Source organism: Aphelocoma coerulescens (genome assembly GCF_041296385.1).
Source record: "Aphelocoma coerulescens isolate FSJ_1873_10779 chromosome Z unlocalized genomic scaffold, UR_Acoe_1.0 ChrZ, whole genome shotgun sequence".
Classification (NCBI taxonomy): Eukaryota; Metazoa; Chordata; class Aves; order Passeriformes; family Corvidae; genus Aphelocoma; species Aphelocoma coerulescens.
This window is the reverse complement of record NW_027184085.1, coordinates 18,002,043-18,020,380: the sequence shown is the minus strand read 5'-3', so window position 1 is coordinate 18,020,380 and position 18,338 is coordinate 18,002,043. Positions and strand designations below refer to the sequence as shown.

General features: G+C 38.0%; 1 long non-coding RNA gene across 1 annotated transcript; it reads left to right on the top strand.

The window, feature by feature from the left end:
- The first annotated feature begins 5,859 nt into the window (after window positions 1-5,859).
- Window positions 5,860-16,696, top strand: LOC138103399 (uncharacterized). Its single transcript, XR_011147719.1, has 4 exons — window positions 5,860-5,977; window positions 6,633-6,833; window positions 14,094-14,255; window positions 15,521-16,696. It is a non-coding gene; the product is annotated as an uncharacterized lncRNA (long non-coding RNA).
- Window positions 16,697-18,338: the final 1,642 nt, after the last annotated feature.

Here is an 18,338-nt window from a genome sequence, read left to right as displayed (position 1 = left end):
TGCCCCCAGCCTGTAGAAAACATGGCACCTCCTCCCTCCCTCTGTGCCTTTTGGAGTAGAGTAGGGCCTGCAGAAAGAGAGGGGACAAAGAGTTTTATGAATGTTGTGTGTGCATAAAAATTGTCATTTATTAAGTAACACTGGAATTAATCCAAAGTCTGTTTCAGAAACTTTTGCCTTACTGCACAGTCTTTTCAAAATTTGCAGTCTTTTGTCTGAGCAGAACCGCTTTTATTGTGCTGCTTTAGCTTTTTAGTTTTCCAGTTAGCCACAGCATATAGAATCCAGCACAAGATTGCATTTTAGCATGTACAGGTTCACACATTTGTTACCTGCTTCAGAAGGTAGGACTCAAGATATAGCAGATAAAATTAGCAGGAACTGCATAGTAAATTGCCTCCAGGCCTTCATAGCAATGCTGAAATCTGTCTTGCTTCAGCTCCTTTCTGTAAGAGGCTAGGGAAGCCTGTTAACTTTCGCACTGTTAAAAACAAGTCTGGATCATAAGACATGGAAAAGTTTCAGTGTGCATTCAGGAATTCTCATAAAAGTTGGGCTCAGTAGGGGAATAATGTATGTCTAAACTTCCAAGTTATGCAGTTCTTAGTCCAGGAATTTAGAAGACTTTCAGTGTCTATGTACATTATTCTCATTATTCTTTTCTTTTAAGCTGGAATATTTCCAGTAACGGCTCCATTGAGTAGTTTATTTTCTTTTTTTTTTCAACAGACACTACCTCATGATATTAAGTGATCTGGATACTTTGGCAAAATATATCCGTCATTTTTTATAATTTTTTTTAAAGTTAAGGAATATTTCATTTTCTGGGGGAAAAAAAGCGCTCCCAAATATTTCTTTGTGTATTGTCTTGTAACAAGGTATCTGAAAATTTCACAGGAGATTCTTCAATTTCTTTTACCACCTTTAACAAGGATCTCTATCTTTCAGCCTAGTGCATTACACTGCAATAAATTCTGTGAAATCTGGTAAAGCAGTGTGTAAAATGGAAATCAAGTTACTTGTGTGAGTGGAATAGTATTTCAAAAGTGTTATGGCTTATTTAAACTTACCCTATACAAAGGTACAGTGTGAAGATGATGGCACTGACAATGCAGACTTTTGACTGCTGTTTCAAAGATAAGGGTGTTTAGCTCCACCAGTTTTTTTTGCAATCACGAAGCTGTTGAATGGAGCATTGTATTTTCCTACTCATAGTTGTCTGCAACAGAAAAAGGCATAGAACAATGTCTACAGGGCAATAGATATTGAAAAATATAGTGCACATTTCTGTAGTGTGCAATTAAAATTCTGTTACTGAAAAGTCAGTCAAAGGATACAGAATATTTTAGCCAAGCATCATAAGGGATCTTCTTTAATTCCTTTCAAAATACAACTAACTGTAAAAATTACTGATTGGAATGGTGGATCATTTAAAATGTTTGGTTCCTTTTTTTCATATACATAGAATTTACTTAACAACACAGAAATTAAACCCCTGGATACCTTACCAGGTTCTCTGCGCTGGAGTTTACTGAAGCAAAATATCACAGCACTGATAAACTAAGAGAAAGTCTATCCAAGGGATAAGGAATACTCTTAGTTTTAATGCAAAGAACTAGAACTGACAAATCCTCATTACCATAAATATGAACCAAGTGACAGTTGTGAAACACATTAAGTGTTCTGCCTTTGCTCTAGCAATTCATTTAGTTTAGGAAAACTAGGAAGAAAAACTCCTAAGAATGTCAAGAGAATGCCAACTATCTTTTTTGAATAGGTAATATTTGCAATATGTCACTGATACAAATGTGAATAGTACAAATAAATGATCTCAGAATTGCATATGGGGGTATTTAAGCCTTATTTATTAGCAAAGAGTGGACAGACATACAAGATAGTGCAGGAAGTAATGCATTTACTTGGAATCTATATCAATCGGTCTTTATTTCTCAATTGTAGGTGGTGTGCACAATTTGCACTGATTAATTTCACACTTCCTTTGAAGAACTTTTGCATCCTGGGTAACCATTTTGGAATAATCATTTCCTTTCTATTTTTGTGGAAGAGGGGAGAAAATAGGCAAGAAAGGTTTAACCTTCTACAGGAAGGAGGCTAAAGGAAAAAAAAAAAACAACAACACTGGAATGATTTTTAAATTCAGGAATATTTTAAAATAAATTCTCTAAAAACAGTCGCACATCAGAGTGCAGGATCTGAAATTAGGCAAGTACAGGCTGCAGATGCAGTACTGTTCCTCTCTTGGCTTACCTACTCAAGCTGGGACAATTCAAACTTGTAGAGGCACAGTACAGATTTAGACAGCCCTGCGCCACACAGCGTAAAACGCCATCAGCGGTACAAAATAAGCCGCCAAGATACTAAACCCTTCTTAAGTGCAGTGGTGTAAAAGCTCTTCACTCCAAAAAGCATGACTTGAATGTCATTTGCCATTGTGAAAATTATGAAGTATCCTCTGTCAGAGTCAACAAGACTGCAAAGACACTAAAATTTGTACAAATCATGCCTGGTCCTGTATGTATTGCAGGAAAGTTTGGGTAAATAGGTGACACTTTTTAACAGCGTGGTCTCTACAGCTTTGCATGTTATTGTGGACCAAACAATATGCAATTACTGAACTGAATTAAATGATGTTATGGATTTAAAAATCAGTCTTCTGAAGCTTAACAAAATTTGCGGAAGTTGCTTTTTACAGAGTAAGTAGTCTTGTATTTCAGTGAAATAGGAAAATAACTGTGTCTATCTACACAAAAGATGATGGCTATGACTATATGAGGAATATACTAAAATTAAAAAATAAACGTTGCCTTCAGTGAAAGTGGAGTATCATTTGAACTAAGTGTATCAAAAGAACATTAGAGACTACAGATTTCTGTGGCACAGCTGGCAGACTTGCTTTTTCTTCTCTTGTGAGATACTGTCAGGAGGCTGCTTTCTGTTTGCCTGCACTCCCCACTTCTCAATGCTCCCTTGAGGCTTTGCTTTTTTTTTCCTGTTGCTTTAACCTGCCAGCTAAAAGAAAATGTAAAACAGCTGACACCAGTGAAACGTCCCCTTTGCCATGGCTCCACCAAGTCAAAAAAAAAAAAAAAGTAGGTGATGGGGGAGGGGCTTTGAACTGAATCAGTGGGAGTTACATGATTAATTCTAACTCCTAGCTCTGACAGTCTCTATCTACTCAAAAACCCCCATGCATGCAGGCATATATATTTTTACATATATTTATATTTATATAATCCTGGTGCTTCTAAATATAAATTTGCAGTCTAGAAACCTGGATCTACATTTTTATTTAAACAAAATTTCTACTGACTTCACTGGTAGCACCACTCAAGTAAAGAGTTCAGGATCAAGCCCACATTTTGAACCATATATTGCACCTTTTAAAACTGTATGTCCAGAAGAGAGTGTTCAATCCTTCTCACAGGGGATTTGAAAATGCATAAATCCCCTTGCGGTACTCTGGAGTCCTGGAAGGAAGTGGCATGAAGTGCAACACAGCTGCAAAGACCAGCAGAGGAGATACTTCTGAGAAAGAACACAGTTGTGAAAAGCAGGCACCTAAACCAAATGAGATCACAACAATGAGTAAAAGCAAACTAAATTCTGCTCAGGTCAAGACTGAAACAAAGACATCAGTGTGAGATTTTTTAAATTTTTTTTTTTTTAATCCTTCATTGCTGTCAGGGTTCAAAATTAAAGAGGACATTTTACCTATAAATACATGATTATTAGTACAATAAGGGTACATGAATGGAAGAACCACTGACACACAAATATTACATAGGAATGCAGTCTTTAAGCAATAAGTCTTAATTTCAGTTCTTGACAAATGAGACTCACTGTCCTCTGCATTCGGTATCTGCACTAAACTGGCTATCAAGATTGCCTCTATAGTCACTGGAGAGACAGAGACAAGGCTTGTGAGGGGAATCTGAGATATCTGATAATTTACATCTCTTTGGGTATTATGTAACAGCTTTGCAACTCATCGGGTTGAATAGTTACCTGTGAAGAAACACATTCAGAAAAGGTGTTTTAGAGCAGATAATTTGAGGGACTAAGAGATTGCAGAGTAGCTAAGAGTCATACAATGAGATAATGGCAGAAAGGAAGGAATAAGAACAAACCTTACCAAATTATATTTGCTCAGTTATTTTCAGATATGTCAGTTTTATGAAATTCTTCAAATTTATTGTGAAACTTTCTTCTGAAAGCCAAATTACTGTTTCCATCTATCCACAGTCAGGCCTTTCTCTCGATCATCCTCTGCACACCAGCTGACTGGTGAGCAGAAACCCATGCAAATGACATCACCCTGACATTTCTCCCCACTCTTTCTCCTTGTTGTCTAATAGTGAAAATGTCACCTGTTTTCTTGCAAAGTCCTGTGTTCATCTCACATATCTTTCTGAATAGACAAGCCTTCTTCTGATGAGAGGCTTTCACGTCTGTCTAATGGGACCTATCCATTACTTCCTTCCCATATTTGAGAGTAGCAATAGGTCTTCAGCACAGAGCTTAAAAATACGCAATGTGTGGTTCAATACAAATGTAGAAAAATAGTAGAAAAATGATATTTGTACAGCATACCACCATAATAATGTGGTAAGATAACGAAAAAATTTAAATTGTAATAAACAGCAATTGTTTTGCTCTTAACTAAAACTATATATTTATATAATATATATATAATTATATCTATATAATTTTATATATAATGTATATATAATTATTTATATTATATTATATATTATATTATATTATGTTATATTATATTATATTATATTATATTATATTATATTATATTATATTATATTATATTATATTATATTATATTATATTATAATTAGAATGTACTCTAATCTTTTAGAAGTTTAAAAAACATTTTGGAGTATTTGGAGTTGCTGATTACCTTTTGGTTCTTCTAGTTTTAGTGTAATCCTGATCCTAATCTTGATTTTCTGAGAGTTTTCATTCAGGTGTTGATATTCTACAATAATGTGCTGCATTACTGTATATGATTCAGACTGTTGTAAAAACCCCAGGGTAATGAATTCATAGCATGAAAGGTGAAGGCCAAGAACAAAAACACCAGGAAGCTGTCTTTCTGTAGATTATAAAGTATGACAAAAAAATCCACGAGTGGCTGATGTTGGATGTTACCATACTGACAAGGCATGAGAAATAAGCATGACCTCAACAAGTATGAAATTCAGCTGAAGTAAAGTGAATGCGTGGTCCAGGCACATTCCTGCTTTGGGATGTGGTCAACTGCTTTGAAATGTGTCATATCAACATGTGCTCTTTTATATTACCAGTATCTCCACAATACTACATCTGCCAGAGTGTTTGAACAGAGAATATCTCATCCTCTGTGGTGGGGAATCATTTGTGGGGGTGTTCTGGGAATTCCTAGGTACCTGGTTTGATGGGGCAGTGCAGGTGGCTCCAGCCACTCTGTCTCCTGAGGAGAACTCAGACAACCAGCTGTGGTGATCAGCAACACAGGTTTAGCATATAACTTTAGAGTCATGGTGATTACCAACGATTCCTTTCCCCTGACTGGTTAATGTTTTTCCCGCCTTGTTTTATGTATGAGGTTGTGTATTTTCATTTCCCAAGTTTAATATGTATCAGTTCTAGAAAGTTCTTCGTTCCTCGATGCTCCATTGGTCCCTTCCCTAAATCCCTCCTTTGTGTTATTTCCATTGGTTCCCTTGCACTCAACCCTGCCTCCTGTCAAGTATCCCATTTGCTGTATCCCTTATCCCCGCCTTTCCTATCCACACTATAAAATCCCTGGACCTGTGTCAGATCCTCGGCTCTACATCTCCTTGCCCTGCTGTCTTGCCTTCATAAACCTTCTGCGTAGAAATTACACGGAGAGTCCCCTGTCTCTCCCTTCTTTGCCTCTGCCTGCGTGCCTTCACACCCTGTTTAGGGACGGCCCCCTCGGGTGAGGAGCGCACCCCGTCTGCCTGCGCCTGTGTGTGTCTGTGCTGCCATAGGGCAGTCGGGTTGTGGCCAGATCTCCGGGCTTTCTTTGAGCTAGCATGTAAAACCTGACAGTTTTGTTGCCTGTATTTGTTTGCAATTTGGACATATCAAAGGCATCTCATTATATCAGAAAGCTAATGAGATATGTTGTTTTAGCATGTGCAACACTACACAACCCAGTGATGAAATAAAAAGTGGGAGGGAAATTTTGTTCGCTCCTCCTTCTTGCAGAGTGCAGCAGTAGTCTTACTGTTGCTGTATCTGTAATGAAAGTCTTAATTTATTTAAGACTTTTCATCTTCCTAGGTTAGGAAGAACAAACAGACTTTTTTTTGTTACTCCTTGCCACGTGCCTGGCAAACTTCAAGGTCTGACTCCTTGCAGCTCTGAGCAACCTGATCTAGTTGAAGATGTCCCTGCTCATTTCAGGGGGTTTGAACTAGATGACCTTTAGAATTCCCTTCTAACCCAAACCATTCTGTGATTCTATGTTTCTATGATTCTCTTCTGCTCCGTGTGACTCTTTTGTACTGTTACATAAAAATCAGGAATTACTGTATTCCCAGGTGGTGTAATGTCAACTTTTTCCTTTGTTGAACATTGTGTTTTGGTAGAGACCTTGAGTACCAGAACAAGCTAACAGTTGGGCTGCAGGTGTTCTTTAGTGACTGAAGATTAGCAGAAAATACAAATGCTGGTTGGCCTGTATACTTCCTGTCTGAACAGAAAATGGGAAATCATCCAACACGTCACATTTTCCTTAGAGGAAACTAGTCATAGGAACAGGAAGACTGTGTCAATAAAAAAAGGTACAGGTAAGCATTTCAGTATTTTTTTTATCTTTTAAATATTGTGCAAAGGCTAAAAAATATATATGTATATGTGTGTGTGTATATATATACGTGTGTTTGATATATACATGTATTTTAAATGGTTGGTGCTATCTGCCAAAAAAACCCAACAAAAATTCTTCAAAAAATGATCAAAAAACCCAGCCCAAATTTATTCCCTTTTATGACACTTCCCACTAAAAAACCAAGAGAAATTGCTGTAAAACTCAGGATAGATTTATATGTAGTCAGCTCAAATTCCAGTTGCTAAGACACATCATTGTTTTGCATCTTTCTCTAATACAGGCTAGTGTATGAAAATCACATTAACCCTGCAGATGTGAATGGGCTACGTAACTCCTCATCTTCCAGCTGACTGGCTCTCTGAAAAGGTCAGCTGCCTCAAGAGCACTGTTATCTCGCAGCCCTATCTGCTGAAGTTGCGTCAGTATTCATCTTTGTTAGAACAGCTTAGGAAGAGGGTTCAAGATGCTTAGCTGCTATACATAAAAATGGACAGGGTTTGTTTACAAACATTTTTACTTTGGCCTGTCAGCTGAGTTTTGAAAAGCTGCCTCCTGGTTTCGTCTGTGAGTTTTGGACTGAAAAGGACAGGACAAGAGCACAAAGCCTCAAGCTGTTCCAGGGATGGCTCTAGATAGACATTGAGAGGAATTTCTTCATGGAAGGGGTTGTTAAACTTCAGAATGGATTGCTCAGAAGTGGTGGAGTCACTATCCCTTGAGGTGCTCAAGAAACCCCTGGGTGTGGTGCTTCATGCTGTGGTCTACTTTACAAGGTGGTGATCAGTCAAAGGTTAGACTCAATAATCTCACAGGACTTTTGCAACCTAAATGGTTCTGTGATTTTCACCGAAAACCACCTGAAACTGGTGCTTTCTTTTGTTCTTACCTGGAAGAATATAAGGTGATTTTCAGTCAGCTTTTAGGAGAATTTGACAGAATCAGTTCGGTTGGAAAAAACCTCTTAAGATCATCAAGTCTAACCTGTGATAGAACATCACCACATCAAATAAACCATGGCACTAAATGACACATCCAGTCTTTACTTAAACACCCCCAGGGATAGTGACTTTATCACCTCCATAGGCAGACCATTCCAATATTAAGCACCCTTTTTGTGAAGAATTTCTTCCTAATGTCCATTCTAAATATTTCCTTGGCACAGCTTGGTCCCATGTCCTCCTATTCTGTTGCTTGTCCTGGGAGAAGGGACTGACCCCCACCGGACTACAGCCTACTTTTAGGCAGTTTTAGAACTAATAAGTTCCCCATTTTCTCCAGGCTAAACACCCCCAACTCCCTCAGCTGCTCCTCACAAGACTTGTGCTTCAGACCCTTCCCCAGCTCCATTGCCCTTCTCTGGACTCCCTCCAGCACCTCAATGTCTTTCTTGGACTGAGTGGCCCAGAACTGGACACAGCACTCGAGGTGTGGCCTCACCAGTACAGGAACCAAGTACAGGGAGACAATTCCTGCCCTGGTCCTGCTGGTCACACTATTGCTGATCCAGGCCAGGATGCCACTGGCCTTCTTGGCCATGCCCTGGGTCATGTTCAGCTGCTGTTGACCAGCACCCTCAGTTCTTTTCTGCTGGACAGCTTTCTGCATTTCCTTTCTGCAGACTGCAAAACTACCCTCCCAAGTTCTATATCCCTGTCCTTGAGCTTTCTGCCAAAAGTCTGAAAAGTTCTTCATGACAGTAATTGTATTGTGAGCACTGTATGTGCCTTGTGTTAAGATGCATGAGTGTGAAAGAGAGGATTTATGAAGTGTTAGTTCATGAGGTAAATATATGGAAGCCAGCATCCCCGGATGTTTTGTCTAGGGCAACAAAGACACAGTTTTAAAATGAGCAGCTAGAGACAAATTACATTAAAAACACTGTAGCAGTGTCTGTTTGATTACTGGAAAGTGAAAAAAAACCACCCAAAAAAGCCCCTTTCTCTCCTAAGATGATAGATTTCCTTCCATTTTAATTTTATCTCAATGGGATATGGGAAAAAGAGAATATATGACTAGAAATAATAGTGCTTCTCTATAGATGGTAACCACCTGCTTATAGGAAGGGAAAGGAAACATTATAGAAACCTCTAACAGAAGCAGGTACAGATCTTTTCAAATGCTATGGAATTTTTCATTCCTCATACAGGATATTGGGGAACACGATCAGGAGTGGACACAATTGCAGTGTGAGTTAATGTGGGTAGTGGAACGGTGGGTGGGGAAATAACTGCTTAGCTAATTGTAGAGTCATCACATCACAGGATGCCCATCACGAGTATTGCACTCTTCCTTCTCACAGCCTGAGGTGGGCTGTAGTGTCCCTCAGTCTTTTTGAGTCCCTCTTCACTCACCCTCATCCCTATATATAGGCCTGTTTCTGTTGATTGCATCACTGCACTGGAAATAAACACTTGAGCCATTCAGTAAGCTGCTGTGCTGTTTAACCTTCCTGAGAGTACATGTAGGTCATGGTATTTGACATGGATATGTTTGGATATGTTTGGAAGAGTCACCCTCTTTCAGTGAACATTGAAGAGCTGTCCGTAGTCCATGGTAAAAATGTAAAATATGAGTGTATTTAAAAGTGTCATTCTGCTGCCGCAATCAGTCTGTTTCCACTACTTATCTAGATGGGCACACAATTTCTATGGCATCCCTAACCTGTAACTCTCAAAACACACTCGGATTAACATTTTCATTTATAGTTTCTGAATAATTGGCACATTATGTTCTAAAATTGCAAACATATTTTATCCCCCCACAGTCGTGCTAAGGAAAATGCAACACTGTTCCCTAGCTAAACAGAAGCAGGGAAAAGGTACAAAATATTTCATTTCTGTACAGATTACTATCAGGTGTCCTTCAGCTGCCACAGGGGAAAGGAGGAAGAGTCCCTTTGTTTTATAGTGCTATTATTTTAAGATCAAAAAAGATAAACATGCCCATGTAAAACAGTTTATAAAATTACCCTGCCTGATACAGGCCCATACAATTAGAACAGTCTTATCCGGCCAGAAACGTATTCCTTTCTTTTCTTGAAAACACAACTCTCAAGGTGCACAGAATGTCACACCTCTGACTGCAAATAGCAGTGCTATACTAGGATCTATTCCCCTTCCTTATTTCCTGAGAAAAAAGGACTAAAGGCTGCAGCACCATGCACCACCTCTGCCAACAAACAGCGTGGTGAAGTCATAGCCCTTACTTCTATTCTTCTGGCTCAGATAACGTCGGTTAGTCCACTTTTTATCCTCTCTCAGTGAGTCTTTCTTTTGTGGTCCTGAACAAGGTGTCTCACCTTCACTTTTGCCTGGGGTGATTTATATTGCACTCCTTCAGAGCTGCTTTGGCTAAGACTGGGAAAATACCACTCTGCAGCTGCATAATTTCACAGCAGTCAAGTAGCCTGCCATGGCTGGAACATGATTCCTGTCAAAGATGAGTTCACTGGTGGGTTGAGATACATAGTCATGGCAATGACATAGAATAATTTTTTCTTCTAAGACACAATGAACAGATTGGCAATTAATATTCTTAGATTCATTGAAGTCCATAGAGAGTTTTGTGAACTATGTTATTAGGCCCATGATTCTACCTGAAGTGTCAGGAAACAAAATCAGACACTTATCAAAAAGGATAAGCCCAGAGGAATCAGTTCTTGCCTGAGATGTTGAAAGGTATTTTACATTTTGAACTAAATAGATCTATAGCTTACTCAGAATTTTTAAGGCATATACAAGTGAGTAAGAGTTAATATTTAATATGAAATATGCTGGAGCTGTTACCAAAAGTTATTTCCTTCTCTGCAAGAGGGATATAGAATTCTGATTTTTTAATTGGGAAGTAGAAACTTCATAGTATTATAATGTATGCTTTTTAAATATTAGCTTCACATGTATAGTTGTCACTAATTTACATGAAAATGACAGTTCATTATCAGGGTTTAAAATACCATTCAATTAGTTCCCTTCCATGACAGAAAATGTAGTTTAAATGCTCTCCTCTCTGATAAGCATTTGACAATATATGGAAAAGTAATTTTTGGCAATTACATCTGTTAGAAAAAAAAAAGAAACTTTTTTGAAAGGAGTTATAGGATGTAAGTATGTAGTAAAGCATTAAAAATGTATTTTGAAATATCACAGTATTATAACGAATTCTATTCCCTTGCTTTCTGTATTTCAAATATAGGAAGAGAAAAGCAACTGTAAGTGAGAAGTCAAGAATAAAGATGCTTTTTCAAGTTTTGTTAAAATTATTTTATTCGTGGAATAAAGGACGAGAGCAGGAAGGTTCCACCAAACAATTTTCCTTTTGAGAATTCAAATCCAAGGTTATAACTTGTTCTGTCAAGAACTAAATAGGCATTTCTGTACACTAGAAACTGTACAAATAGAGTATATATTGTTCAAGAAATGTTCCCTGACAAAGATATTATTTTGAACAACTTATAGACTCTCCAATTTTAATATCAGATCTTCAGGTGTTTAGAGTCTAACCCTAACTATAAAAAAAGAATAAGAAAAAGGAAGCACCAATATTCTGAGTGCTAGGACTGTCTGTGTGACCTAAATATTACTGGTCAGTGATGACAGTACTTAATAACAATTAATAAATCCTATATTTTATACCCATGTAATGGCAGACACTATTTCTATTAGTCATTTTGCAGAGAAACTTCTGTTGCAGTTTTCTTTCCTAGAGCTTGGAGAGTGAATAAAGATGGTTGTCTGTCTCTCTTTTTTAAGTGTCAGAGTGTCCTAGACACTGGGACACTGAAATTGCATGTTTGTATACATGAGTTTTTTTTCAGAAGCAACAACAGCCTTCTTGGGTTCGACAGTGGCTCATTACTTCCAAAAGCTGTGTGTGCCAGACTTAAGCTCCCCGAGGTATCCACTTTCCTGGTAAAAAAAGCAATGAAGATTTGGGAGTCATTACAGCTGCCCAGTGCATAGATGACCTAAGCAACTTTCCTGTTTTGCAAGCTTTATGATATTGCCTGCAGTTTCTTTGCTGTGTTTCTGAAATCTACTGAACTTGGAGAGGTGACAGTTGAGGCATTGCATGGAGAACTGATAAAGTCCATGGAGGGGACATCAGATTGTTCCACCAGGTCCTTGCTGGTCAGCCATTGCTGGTTTTGAAATGTGAGAGAGGTCTAAAAGGTGTTTAGGAAAGGCTGTAACTGGGATCTTGTCTTCACATTGCTACCTGATATTTGCTTGTGTACCAGCTGAGACATGCCCAAGATGGATTGTGGTATTCCCACTGGGCTGTGAAAGTGAGATACACACAGAGCAGTTACTTCCACATACTTAACCAGTGGAATTAAGAACATCCTTTGGCATGTGTGTGTGCTGAGTGTACCTGGACACATCCTTATGTGAATGTGCTCTTAACTGAGTCTCTTTAGGCAGAATCAAATGACTGACAGCTTTAGGAAGTTAATTCTTCAGGCTTGACTTCCCTTAAAAGTAATGCAAATATAATAATGACCAATTTTCAAATAGCATTCTGAAGTGCTTGAAAGCTTGATGTGATTTAAAATGTCCTTATAATGGGAAAGAATCCCACCACAATAGTTATTAGAAATGATAAGAAAGTTCTTTTCTCATAGATCTTACAGTCTCGGTATGCACATAGCGCTACCAACTGGCTCTACATGCCACAATTGTAAAAATTAGGTGAGAAACTCCATCAGTATGTAAAATATTATTGTTGTTTTGAGTAATGTAGTTTACAGCATTAAAAGCAAAGCATACTGGTTTTCCATGAGTCAAAAATTGTGTTTCAAATGAATCACTGCCCTCATGATGATGAAATGCCTGCATGTTGCATTCTCTTTACAGGTTTTATTATGTTGTTCCTGTTTCCTGGGCACTAAGGAAGACAAGATTTTTCCATCAGGATTAACACAAGATTTTTTTAGGCAGAACAAAAATTTTTAAAATAGTTATCAGCCATTTGGTTTGCTTCTAGATGTGAAAGGATTACCTTTCTTTATTTGATAATGTGTACTCACTTATTTTGGACAAAGCATATCTTTGTGTACATGCTTTCTTCATAGCAGTAAATGATGGGCAGACTACAGAAATAATTTTTGTAAGATTTACAGGTTTTAATTTACAGGTGCATGGTTAGACCCAAATAAATTATTCGAATTTTCAAAATTATTTTCAGTACTATCAAATTTTGGAGCAGGATTTCTCCTTTTTTTAGGTTTTACTTACAACACTGTGCCTATTTCAGGAATGTATTTAATTTAGAAAATATGCTTATGATTAAAAGAAGAAAAAAAAATCCTGTCTGGAGACATCTGTCCAATGCTCTTAAGAAGTTCAATAGCTGTTCTATGGCTTAATGCTCTTTTGCAAAAAAAAGAATGGGAGAAGGAGAGACCTGGAAAAAAGCCCTCTCTTTTTGTGAAAAGCACTGAGGCTTCTCTCTTTTCATTGCAATTTCATTACCCGGATTCAAAAGCCTATCCATGGATGAATCAGTTCCTGGCAGAAGTCACTATAGCCTGGAGGGTGCATTTATTTGAATGAGTAAAATTGTTCTTCTAGACAAAGTTCTGATTGCTCACCTCCCTTCAGTCAGGAAGAGGTGTTCACTCAAAACAACCCTTCCTGTCCTAGAACATCCACTGTCTTCTTTGATTTATAGTGCTGCACAGTGAAGTCTGCATCAGGTGACGTGCATACACTGAGCACAGAGATGGGTAGAATAGGTCACTCTTGTTGGGAACTCTTATCTGGGTGTGATAGATTGCCAGAAATATGTCTTCACTGAATTGATGAGGTATTTGGCCTTTGGGTCTAATAAATTTTCTTTGAAGGCGTCCTGAACATGACCTATTTAAAAAGAAACAATAATCAAAAAGTGCTTTTCAAAGCTTATTAACATACACATACCCTTTCTGTGCTGTCTAAAAATAAACTGAGTGCTGCACTCTAGGAACCTCAGTGTATTGCTGTCACACAGGTAAATCCAAGGAAGTTCTTGAACGCTCGGAGCATCATGTGGGCATTACACATTACTGAGATCCCTCAGTGTGGGAGTAACTTAGTGAGGAACCCAGAGTTCTGGGACACACATGTGCCATGAAGTGTTCAGATAGAGACTGCTTCTCTGGGGTCCACCCTCCAGGGTGATGATTACTGGGCAGCTCTGTTTCCCTGTTGGTTTTTTTGCAGTTTCTTTCTGTTTAAAATAGGAATATCAAGCTTCACTTCCCTTGAGGAATGCTTGACAGAGTGATGAAAATATGCTATTTGTTATTGTGTCTGATTGCTGAGAAGTGTGACTCTGCATCAGAAGTGGAAACCTGCCATTTGCAAGCCATGAAGATTCATTCCATTGCATAATCACAAAGCAGGTAAATTCTTAATCTACAGAAAGGTATTCTGTAAATTGTATATTGTGTTGTGAAGGTTCTATGATCATTCACATTTAAAAGAAAATTGTTAAAACCTTTGCAGATTTTAAGGTGGTAATTCCAAAATTATTTTGTCCACCCTCTCTAAGGAAGTCAAGTAGATCACAAAGCCATAAGAAAAAAAAAATCACCTTCTAAGAATTTTTAGAAGTCTACCCTGAAAAGCATGCAAAACTTAAGGAAGTGAAACTAGACCTTAACATAGAAATATATCGTATTTGATCTTGTATTGTCAGGTACTGAGTACAACTATTTCTGTTTCTTATAGAGATTGACTATTGCTCACTAGACTTGCATTTATAATTAATAGAAAAGTAGAAATAAGGAGTATTTTGATCCAGTTATTGTAGTCAATTGAACAACCTTAATTCAGTGAGTTTTTAGGGTTTTTTTGCTTTTAAACTTTGTGGTTTTTTGTTTGTTTTAAATGCATAAGAAAGCATAAAAATATATTTGATTTTTAAAATATTTTGACTAAATTTATTTACCAAATTTGACCTGAGTAAATTTAACTGTTTGAATACCTCCTCCGCTTAATAATTCATGAAACTTGCTGTCCATAAGAGAAAGCAAACTAAATCTAAATGTTTCATCCAGCACTGCTTACAGAGGATAGTTGTAAATCAGTTTATTGTGCTGTGGTCTGGGATTTTCAAGGGTCTTGACTGCAGAATATTACACCAGAACAGGTTTTGGAGAAGGGTATGTGTTGGGAGGAAGAGGATAAAGACCACCTATGTGAAAGATGGGAAGAGGGATGTCTGCAGACACTTATAATAATATGGTAAAGGAGTGGTGTTTCAAACAGCATTTGCCAGTATAAATAATCATTGTCCCTGTTTATCTGCATGGTGGTCATAAAAATCTCTTAGTTTCTATGCAGTAGCAATGTGGTTCAAATGCAACTAAAAAGTTGAGGAACACAATAAAATAAAGTCTGTAAGAGCACTACTATGTAACAGCATTTAGCAAGGTCTTCTTATCAAGCTGAAGTAGAGCCTTATCGTAATACTTTTCATTATGTCACATCCTCACTGCTGACAGAAACTTTTACATAGATGAGAATAAAGATAGCTTGGCCCTTAAATCTGGTCTTTTTGAGGAAAGGAACAAGTGTTTGTCAGCACTGCAATATTTAGTCTCCAATATGAAAGAAATAGCAACTAAGGGACTTTAATCTGCCATGTTTGATTTTATTCATGCAGAAAACTGAGCAGACTCATCAGACCAAATGCTCAGTAGTGACGCAGCTGCTTTCTGCCAGTGGGACATCTGAGCATCACAGGGCTGCCACAGGGACACGTGCCACAGATCTTCCTTTGTCGGAGAGGAAAATGACTGTAATAGGAACTGGCAGATGTGTGCCAGGGCTGCACTTTAGCTTCACACAGGCATACAAGGCAGTTGTAAAAGTAAGAAGGGCTTGCCACAACACAGAGGAAGTGTTTGTGAACAGGGCAGGAGAATGCACTAAACGCGTTTATTCTCTACTTTGTAACTCTTAAGCATCACCAAGATCCGCAGTTGGACATGCTTGAAACAAGAAATAGAATGACTTATTCTTTTGGCTAGGAAGGCTTTTCTGGATGCTTATTTCCTTTGTGAATAAATCAAAGAAGGTTTTGTCTCACGGCAATTTCCAAAGACAATTTTAGCAAAGCCAGGAAGAGAAAAACCAGTCTGATTCCTCCAGGGAAAAAGTAAAATTTTTTCAACTTGCCACTTTCCTATCTCTATATATTGTGATGCTTGTAATTGTGTTAACATCATGTCAGAACATGTCAGAAGAGTTCTTTTTACAAGACTGCATTTTATGAGCTCAGAGCCAAGACTACCGAGCTGTTTCCATACTATTCCCATGCTATTATGACATTTTGTTCAGGTTTAATGAGAGTACAGATGATATTAAATGCATTTCAAAGTATCCTAGCTGCTAAGTTGTTCTCCAGTCTTTTATAGTACTCTATGCTATAGGGTAGACTTTATTGCAAATGTTTATGTACTATGAGAGTGCAGCAACAGTAGAGAGGGGTAATCTGCTGAAATGACATTCACACAGGACATTTAAACAACTGCAAAACCATATAACATGGTCCTGCACTCACCTTGGAAAGTATTTATGATTTGAAGAAGTGTTAAAGTCATGGTAAGGATCAAAATATTCTGAGTTAAAGCTGACTGCCTATTTTAGGATTCTGAATTAACAATATTACAGAAATAATTTATAAGTGTGGAGGTATATAGGGGCTAATTAAGAACTTGTTTTCTGATGTAAATGTTTAGTAACAGTTTTCTGAAAACAGTTGTGTGGACTTTCATCATTGTTGAAAATGTAATTTATTTTCTCCCCAAAGAAATTTGAAGTGTTTTTAATTAATAAAACAAATAGCAAAGGCATACAAAGAAAAATTATTAACTGTCTTGTATAATTGCTTTAGAATTAGTTCACAGAGTAGTTCTCAGTCCAGGATGCATTCAAAGGGAAATTTTCCAAACTTACTCTGTAATTGTCAGTACAGCTGTTAAAGAGAGCTGCTGAAATTTGTGCTGCCTTCCTCCCACAAGTGGTTGCACAGCTGAGATGTGTTCTGCATATACAACTTCTTGTTTGCATTTGCAAGTGTTAGTCTAGACACAGAGGAGCTGATTAAACCTTACTTCACAGAAGATATAATGAGCTGGTCAGCTCACTTCAAATAGTCATGATCTGACTTTTTCCACTGCCTTGTACATGGAAAATAGCATCAATACAGACAGCATTGAAAAGTTCAGTGTGATTATGAATGATTTGCTTTACCAGTTGCAATCTGAATCCCATTGGAATTGTGTAAGGTTCTTGGCAGTGTTTACTGCCTTATCATCTGTAAGCACACCAACAACATAGTAATTAAAAAAGAATGTCTAAGTTCCTTCCAGATAAACCCTATGGGTTATCAAACCTTTGAGGTTTTACTCTTTTCTGCTTTTTAGCCCTCCCCCTAACTCTTGGTATCTGAGCTAAGCTTTGAAAAGTCATTCATTATCTCAAGCTATATCTAAGGACTGGACCCATCAGGACAAGGTAGGCGCTGATAAAGGGAAACACTGTTTCATGTGTCAGCCAGCTACAGGAGACAACTGACATAATTACCCATCCCAGAGGCTAATGCCCCCTTTCTAGATGTGGGCATTTAAGTGTGCAAACAAGCAGTTAAAAATTTCATAAATTTAGAATTTCAGTTCCCATTAAATACCACAGTTACAGTGTCCATGTGAAAATGAAGAATTGTGGCACTGCATGTAAAAGTATGTCCCCTCCATTGCCCCCGTAAGGAATGAGGTATGATGGGTGCTCAGGGGAGGGTCATAATCCTTCCAGACATCTCAGTTTCATCTGTTGCTGCATGTCAACAGCAGCACCTTCCTGCCAAGCACTTAATGGAATTTACAGAGTACAAGTGTGCTCTTTGGCTTATTATGAAACCTAGTAAGCAAGTTAGGACATGTCTACCTGGGTGCAATGAAACACAGTGCAGCAGTTTCCTGACCTGCTAAGTGGCACAGCCTTGCTGCCTGGGGTCTATAAACTGTATCACAGGATTTGTGTGGTGGTGTGCCAAAGTTAACTGATCCTGTGTGTACACAGCCCTTGTGGTGTCTCTGCAAGATATTCCTCAACGGTACTGTGCTGGCAGACCTATTGATAGCATGGGTCCATGTGTCTGAAAGATACTGATATAGCCTTAGATGCTCAGGAATGGGGTCTGCAAAGGCAGACTTCCAACAGGGAAGACACTGTTCACCTATGCGAGCAAGTCTGAAAAGAGGGGTGAGTCTTGGAGAGCAAAAGCTGGCACTTGCACAACTCAGCTGGCATGCAAGGACCTGTTCCATTTATTCAATATTCACAACCACAAGCATGTTCCTGAAGTATGACAACTAATTCTCTGTCAAAAATATTAAGCAATGGCAAAGGAGCCATGTTTTCTTTTCAAAAAAGTCAATAATGGAGAGTTCTTGTTTCTGTCCTACTCCCTATTTAGC